This window comes from Myotis brandtii, unplaced genomic scaffold, assembly GCF_000412655.1.
Source record: "Myotis brandtii unplaced genomic scaffold, ASM41265v1 scaffold53, whole genome shotgun sequence".
Classification (NCBI taxonomy): Eukaryota; Metazoa; Chordata; class Mammalia; order Chiroptera; family Vespertilionidae; genus Myotis; species Myotis brandtii.
Window position 1 is genome coordinate 7,137,613 of NW_005369942.1, and position 8,884 is coordinate 7,146,496.

An 8,884-nucleotide genomic window follows, 5' to 3' on the forward strand; every position below is an offset into this window, starting at 1 on the left:
TATATAGGGCAGAACCACAAGGGCAGGGCAAAGGAGATTCAGAGCTCAAGGAGAATCACAGAGATGGTGTCAGAATCTTGTAGGAACACTGAGACCTGCCTAATGATGATTACGGATACACTTCAGTGCCCTGAGGAGGCTTGGGGGACATCAGTACCCACCAGGCAGGTGCACAGCAGAAGCCCCCAGACCATTGCTGGTCCCAGGTAGGCCCTGTGCAACTCAGCTAGAATTGACCCTTCTGCAAGGGTACTCAGAGTTTCCCACTGCACATGAGTTTAAGTGCTAATTAATTGGGAGTGGGTAGAGAAGTCCGTGAAATTGAAGCCAGTGCTATCTAATGATGTCGTTTTCTAAACCAAGGCCATTTGATTCTAGGTATCAGGCAGACTACAAAATAACCGTACATTCCGAAATCCCTTCTGCCCCATTAATGGGAAAATATCCTTCAAGGCTCATTGGAGAGGCTAATTTCTATCTCAAGCAGCATCTTCCTTACCTCCTCCTGGTACCCTTGATATTGAGGGAACCACACCATCAGAAGTCTGGCCCTTTTTTAAAAAAGTGCAGTTGTTACCAAACAAACCTTCCCAGGCATGACTCTGACTATTGGCATCCTACAATGCCCAGCACAGTCTCTCCTATAACAAAAAATTATCTAACTGGTCCAAAATGTCAGTAAGTGCCAAGGTTGAGAAGCTCTACATGCCAACACCAGCATCTCCCGACTTCCTTTAGCCCCTGCTGTCAATGTCCCCCAGCTGGTAGCTGTGGCTGGTCTCTAAGACCTGACACCTCCCTGGACTGGCCCATCCCACTCTTTCCTGAGCTCCTGAGCCCCCACTCTGTGGGGTTCTTTGCCAAATGGCCACCAGGCTTTGTTGGCCTGACCTGAGTCCATGACAGCAGGGATGGGGAGAACTACCAGGCCTTCCCTCTGACCAGCAACAGGCGAGAAACTGCTTCCAGCAGGGCCGTGGCAGACAGCCACGTGAAAACAAGCGCAGCAGCCAGTCGAGTGTTCCACCCAAACTGGCTCAACACCAGGCCTAGACCATGAGTCACTACCACATGCTGCCGCCTCTCACCGTGACCTTTCTTTATCCCTTCATTAGCTGTAAATCTCCAGGAGCAAAATAGCAGAGAACAGACTGGGAAGGCCCTGGCAGAATATCGGACCTGAGTGCCCAAATCAAAATTCAGAGTTAAGTACCTGGGCTCTGAATGAATGCCAATCATGGGGAACGAGGCTCCCCAGAACCATCCCTGAGAACCTCTCTCTCTTGACATAATTTAAACTGTGTGGCGGCATAGGAGCATCCTCTCCAGGAGCAGAAACAGATGTGTTTGCAGCACCCAGATGGCTGGGGGGAAAAATGAAGGACCTATGTAATGTTTGCCCATAATTTATGCTTGCATGAAACCATACTGCACCCCTAAAGAAATCTTCCCTATGTCCCTGATTCTTCTTGTGTCAAATGGAGTTAACATAACCTGCCATGCAATGTTGTAAGGAACAATTAACATAGGTTATTAAATAGAGTGTTGGCTCAAAATAAAGCAGAACTGGCTTTTTTGTTTCCACCTTTCAGAAACAAACCATCATGCTGAGAAACGGTCGATGGATGGGGCAGCTGCTTTCTACAGGGGAATTTGCTCTGCCCAGTCTCACGAGTGTCTTCTTTCTCAAAGGGTAGTCTTCTGACCACCTGCAGCGGAAGCACCTAGGAAGCCAGGAAAGCAGATTCCTGACACACATCAACAACCTACTGAGTTGGAAATTTTTGGAAGGTGCCCTTTCAACAATTCCCCACTTGAGTTTTATACCCACTGATGTTTGAAAATCTTGTAACAGTGAATAAACCACCATCACTATTCCCAGCAGTAAGAAGAAAGACTGGGTCCTTTGCCTTCTACTGAGGTCACCCCATTTTATGCAAGTAGAATTCCTGGACAAGACAGGACACATCCAGAATGACTCATCTGAACTAAACTGTCCAACCTCACACTTATGTTTATTATATGGACAGCAACAAATTGCCATTTGCCCCTCTTAGTTTTGTAATTTGTCAACATTCTTGAAGTTTAAAAAAATTGAGTGCTTCCCCTTTGCTCCTGGAGCAAAGTCCCATTATCTCCATTACTTGTTACTAGGGAAATAATCATAAACAAATCTGACCTCAATCAATCAATCCCTTCCCACCCTCCCACAATTGTTTTGGGTATTTGTTCCAAATACTCATATCCATTTCCTTATGCTCATTTTGTAAAGAATCAACCCCATTTCACTTATGCTCATCTCATGAGGAATCAACTCCATTTTACAGATGAGGGAACCAAACCACCAAGAGGCTACATAAGTAACAGAACTGGGATTTGACTACTGTCTGACTCTAAACCCAATACTCTTAACAGCTCAAATTGAACAAACTTAATGCTCTCTGCCTCATACTATCTCTAGGAAATTACAATTCTAAGTAGCTGCCAATTGAGAATAGTTGTCCAGAGTTTAAAATCCTCTAACCATATCATTAGCAAGCACCTACATGCAGGCTGACCAAAGTGGAATTATTTGATAACTACTGGTCCAATCAGTTTTATTGATTACATTACATAACTTCACAAACTTCTAAGCCAATCATCAGCTACCATTTCTTAAGCTTTTGCCACTGCAAAGAACTGTTCTAAGTGCTTTAAGTACTGTATTCTTATTCATTGAATCCTTCTAGCCACCCTCTGAGACTGGTACTACCACTGTTTTCTCTTCACAGATGAGAAAACTGCAGCATAGAAATGTAAGTATTGTGTCTAAGGTCACACAGCTAGTAAATGAGGAGTCTGGGAACTATACCTGGATAGTAAGGCTCCAGAACCAATACCTTAACTAACCCACTTTATTAGGTATTCCAGCATTAACACAATGAGAGTCACAACAGTGCAGACAATGCTTCTCCTATAGATCTTTCTAACACCATAAAGAATTCATAGTGTTTCAACCATGGTTTCTGAAATGCTCTTTAGAAAACAGAGACCCATAAAACGTGGGGCAACATGAAAGATGAAAGCTCTGAAATGGTGTGGGATTCTGTCATAAATAAGATTCCAGGAAGACCCCAGGTCCGCAGTGTGCTTTCAGCTAGGGGCAGGGAGGAGCTTTGTTATGATTATTACAATCTAATTTAACACTGACCCAGGCTGGAGGAGAATAAAAAAAATTGGAAATAAACTCTCTGCTAAAGCTGTCAGGCTGGCTGTGGTCTCCAACTGTTTTAGTCACTAAAACCTGTATTTAATGGTCACTTTTATAGCAAACACTAAGAAAGAAATACAAAGCTCTAAATCAGAGTTTATTTCTAAAGGATGAAAAGAGATGTGTTGGAGTGCTAAGGAAGGCCTCAGAGACGTGGTGCCACCATGCTGCCCTTCGTGGTGGCGATGCTGATGTAGGTGGCAAGCAAGACCTCCAGTGGCAAGCTGGAACCCCACAACCTTACTTCTGCTGCAGGGAACCCCCACTGTTCCTGCAGAGCCCAAGCACCCCCAGTGACAGCAACGGCCTGGACCTGGAGCTTCCATGTTTCCACTGCAGAATGATCCTCTTTCCCAGGACATATTTTACATGGCGTTATTGCCACAGGACACAAATACTGGGTGGCCCAAGTGAAAGTCTTCCATAAACCTCATCAGCAAAGTATCAGAGCATTTATCTGCTGAGCCCCAGGGATGTGGTTTGTCTCTGGCTATGTATGATTTCTTTTAAATTCTTCGGCTCAGAAGAACATTCCAGGGATGCTACTATGGTCTGTCACTAACTGCAGAATCAAAAGGCCAGATGCTAAGACCATATTTGGCCAGAAGATGTTTTCTAATATTTTTGAGGTAGTGTGATCAAACTAAAATCTGTAAATGAGCAAACACCTCCTTGTCCTTAAATCCCAGCTCCAGTGTCCCTCCTCCCTGACTCCCCCAGGTCCAGTTAGTCTGGCCCTCTTCTGGGTTACCATGACATTCTGTTCTTACCTCAATTATGGCACTGAACATGTTGTTTTATAATTATCCTTTTTACACCCATCTCCTTTACTATCTCTTTACTACAGTTCCTGGAGGGCACCGGCCGGTGCCTTATCATCTTAATGTTCTTAGCACTTAGCAGAATTAGCAAGTAGGCACTCAATTAATATTCATTGAAGAAAAGAATGTGATCTAAAATGAGGGAAGGGGGGAGACCCATCACTTCAATTCAAAATGATCATATTAATTAATTAACTCCATGGTACCGGGTCAATATTTCTATGGCTCAATTTTCTGACTTGGCTTAGCTCTCATTCTATTTCTTTTCAACTGTGATCCTGACTCAGTCTGGAGCAGGTACCTAAAGATGATGTAATGATACATATACATATAGGCTTGCAATAAATTGACATACTATTTACTGGATTTCTCTGAGCAAGAAAATGACTAGTGTATGGATGCCTCCACTTTCCATTAGCAAATTGGGTATAATGGATCTGAGACTGTGTCCTTTCCCTTACTCCATCCAGAGATTGGACAAGCCTGCGTGACCATTCCCACACAGTGCACAGAAAACCAAGAACAGGATGGATCATTCACTCCCTGTCATTATCCCCCGGACTCTGACCCAATATCTTTAGCCTCATCCAACACAAGGGCATTGCAACTCTACTTCCAGGTTACAGATGCCATAAAGTCCCTTATCCTGGGGCAAAGGAAGCTTGGGTAGAGGCAGGACCAGAAGAACAAAGCCCTGACCTTTGCCCAAACGTGCCTTGAATGTATTCCTGAGACAGAGGCAAATTCCAGAGTTCTCTCCTCTTCTACCACACATTAGTCACCCTTTATTTCCTGGGTGACAGAGAAGATTTATTAACATGTGAGAATTCCCCAACCCACCCACAAGTGAAGAATTGTCTTTGTCAGCCTACTTCATAAATCTTTTATGACACAGAATCAGCGAATGAGTAATGGGAATGAAGTCCAGAGGTGTGAGGTAACAGGGAGACCCTAGCCAGAGAAGCTTGGTCAGTCCACTTGATAAAGAGCTGGGAGGTAGGGGGATAAAGGGGTATATATAGTTACCAGTGGATATGCTAGGAGGTTATGAGTGAAAGAGAAATAGAAAGGAAAAGCAAGATTTTATGATATGTTACTGACAGATAAGAACAAGTTGTCCTGTAATGTGCTTCAAAAGACCCAAGTAACGATTGAAATCTCTTTGAAATTATTTTTGGTCTAGGCTGGGCTTATTATCAGGGAATTCCAAGCCAAGGTTGGACCATGTGGACTCTCAGCTTGTTTTGAAGTTATACATACTACTATCTAATGCAGTAACACCTTTCCAGTTTGGAAAATTTGTCTGTGGTGAGAATCACTTTACTACCCCCTTTCTAATATAAGCCATTAGGGACTAACTTAGATCCATAAAGGATGATTAGACTTGTTTAAAAAGAAGACATAAAACTTTAATGTTATGTACCTACTGTTGGCAAGGCACTGCTTTAAATTAAATATGTTTGTTCCTTTATTTAGTAATGAATTTTTTTTAAACCCAGTCTTGCTCAGAAAGGCTAAAAGGCAGCTTAGAGAAGTACTTAAAACACCACAACATAAATGAAAAGTGAGAGCAAATTTAAAGAACAATGGCAAGTGTGTAAATGGACCATATATGAAGTCAAAGCTGCATGCCATCATCATGTGTACACACTTGATACTGATGGACCACACACTCGGCTTTAGGCTTTCTAACAATAGTTCAAAGAAGGAAAGCCCACCAGTTATACAAATCACCAAGTCCATAAGATTAACCCATAGCAAGAGAAGAGACATTGTTTTTGGTATTAAGACCAAATAGGAATTTCTCTAATGGAGAGGAACATGGCATGGTAGACAAAACAACTTCCTCTACAACACCCTTAAAATAGAATTTCAAATATAAGTTTCAAACGGTATTTCTTATATTGACATTGCATATGAGCTGACAACTTTATAACTAACTAAAGCAGATCTGCGTAGAGCAAAGTTATTTCATAACCCTGTGAAGAATTTTTTTTTAGAGAGAGAAACATCAGTGTGAGAGAGAAAAAATTGATAGGTTGCCTCCCGTACAGGCTACACTGGGGATCGGACCCATAATCTGGGTATGTGCCCTGACCAGGAATCATACCTACACTTTTTCCAGTATGGCACGACACTCCAACCAACTGAACCACACCAGCCAGGGCCCTGTGAAGTATTATTCTCCAGCCTTGTAGATAAAGACTCTATAACTCAAAGGGGTCCTACAATTAGAGAAGAAAAGAAGAAAGCACAGGGAGGCTGGAAGGAGGGACGGAGGTATGGAATGGACTGGTCCGACACCCACATGTGGTATGTTTTTAATTGGGAGGGGTATCTCAGCTGCAGAGGCCCCCCCAGGAGAAGCAAGGGGTCCCAGCCCTACACAAGATACCCAGCTCAGGGTTCCAGAGCTAGGAAGAGAAGTCCCATAACTTTGGGCTGTAAAAACCAATAAGGATTGTGGCTGAGTGACACAGAGGCTGCTGGAGATACAGGTGTTCCTCTTAAAGGGCCCCTGAACGAACTTAGCGGACTTCATCTCTCTGAGCTCCAGTGCTGGGGTGGCTTGAAAGGAACCAGGGACATTCAGGGAGGAACTAAATTGTCTCACATCAGGGCAAGATCTTGGGGGTGGTTTTCTCCAAGATAGGGGTGCTCGCAGGGGTCATTATTCCTATGCTGAGACGGCCCCTACCCCAGAGCTGACTGGCAGCCATATCTGAGTCTCTATCAGCCTAGCTCACACTGTTCGCTCTGCCCTGGTGATTCCCTGAGGCTCTGCCCCATCCAATCTGCAGCCCCACCCAACCTGTTTGCAGTGGCTTTTCCATATGAATGGCCTGTCCTAGCTCAGGCTTCAGACTTTCCTAAAATCTCATAAACAAGCAGCAGCTGGTGTCAGTGTGCCCCATACCTATCAATAAAAGGCCCAAAACCTGGTACTAGCATGGGCCTGTTTTGCTACAGCTGGGCCTCTCCTGAACATTTCCAAGCCCAACACAAGTAGCAGCCATCTGTAGACCTCTCTTTAAGAATCAGCAGTGGCTGACTTTGCACTGCCCAGGGGGCCCCAGAACCAGTGCACCCCAGGTAATCAGACTATACCAGATTACAACTCCACATAGCCACAAGCAACACACTCAAGGGGCAGACTCAGTGAACACCAAAGCCCCACTGAAGCAAGTCCTGCTCCACAGGTTGTCTCCTTCACAGCAGCTCTCCCACTGTAGTCGCAGCTGGTTGTCACAACCAATCGGCCTGGAGGTCAATTCCTCCTGTCAACGCCAACAGCAATCAAGCCTTAACTACAGCAAGACTGTGCACACAGCCCACACAGGGGCACACCTAGAGTGCCCAGCTCAGGTGACTGGGGAGGCTGAGCCACTGGGCCCTACAGGACACCTAATACACAAGGCCACTCTATCAATTCCAGGAGACATAGAAACAAACACAGGGAAGCAGCCAAAATGCAGAGACAAAGAAACATGTCACAAATGAAAGAAATGGAAACAAGCAAACTACTGTATTTAGAGTTTAAAACAATGGTTATAAGGTTGCTCAAGGATCTTAATGAGAGCTTCAAGGGACTTAGTGAGCCTTTCAAGGATCTTTGTGAGAATTTCAAAGACAAAAAGGACCCATCAGAAATTAAGTATACACTAACTGAAATAAAGAATAATTTACAGGGATTCAACAGTCGAGTAGAGGATTCCAAGAATCAAATCAATGATTTGGAATATGAGGAAGCAAAAAACACTCAATCAGAAAATAAAAAAGAATCCAAAAATATTAAGATAGTGTAAGGAGCCTCTGGGACAACTTCAAGCGAATCAACATTTGCATTATTGGGGTGCCAGAAGGAGAAGAGACAGAACAAGATATTGACACCTATTTGAAGAAATAATGACAGAAAATTTCCCCTACCTGGTGAAAGAAATAGACTTACAAGTCTAGGAAGCACAGCAAGTCCCAAACAAAAGGAACCAAAGAGGCCCACACTAAGACATGTCATAATTAAAATACCAAAGGTTAAAGACAAAGAGAGAATCTTAAAAGCAGCAAGAAAAGCAGTTATTTACCTATCTCCCTCTCCCTTCCTCTTTGAAATCAATAAAAAAATATATTAAAGAAAAGAAGGCACATTGAAGGGATCTTGGTGGCAGGCTGTTGTTGCCCAAGCAGCTGAGAACCCACAGGCCTGAAAGGCCAGAGGAGCAAGATAAAACAGCTGTGTGCAGAGCTGGGACAGCTAGACAGCAGGCCTCAACTACGAATAACACAAGAGCTCTTCAGAATCACATTCCCAGACCTGCCCCAGATGCTGAGAATCCCAGGACCAGTGACCCCAGTGATTCTGATGGGCAGAAAAGCTTTAAGTTAGGGGAGTAAAGATCAGTTCTTTAAATTCACAAATATTTATATTTGTATGTGCCAGACTTTAGCCAGTCAAAGGAAAGAGGGATGAGCAAGAAGATAAAACCTAGTTCTCAGAGCTTACAGTTAGTTCACTGGAGAAAACAGACATTAGATAAATAAACATTCGCTTACAAACTACACCTTTCTCTCCCCTAGAATCAAGTCTGTTGGCCCACAGCTGAAAATACTGAATTTAGAAACTTGGATCTAAAAGAGGAACTGCATTTCAAAAAGCCATAACCTGAAAGGAGGAAAGCACCCTCTTGTGGCCCTCTGGGTGGTGGCACCTGAAGAACCTCCAGTTCTGAGAAGTAGGAGGTTGCCCTGAGCAGGCTCCCTGAGGCAGGCAGACCCTAAAGCAGCCAGCAGTCCCGGAAGGGGGATGGGGTGAGGA

At 43.9% G+C, this 8,884-nt stretch overlaps 1 long non-coding RNA gene across 1 annotated transcript; it reads right to left on the bottom strand.

Annotated features, from left to right (window-relative positions):
- Positions 1 to 2,541: 2,541 nt before the first annotated feature.
- On the bottom strand, positions 2,542 to 6,169 carry LOC106728078. The gene is made up of 3 exons (XR_001364327.1): positions 6,131 to 6,169; positions 5,399 to 5,401; positions 2,542 to 2,553 (listed from the first exon to the last, which is right to left on the bottom strand). It is a non-coding gene; the product is annotated as an uncharacterized LOC106728078 (long non-coding RNA).
- Positions 6,170 to 8,884: the final 2,715 nt, after the last annotated feature.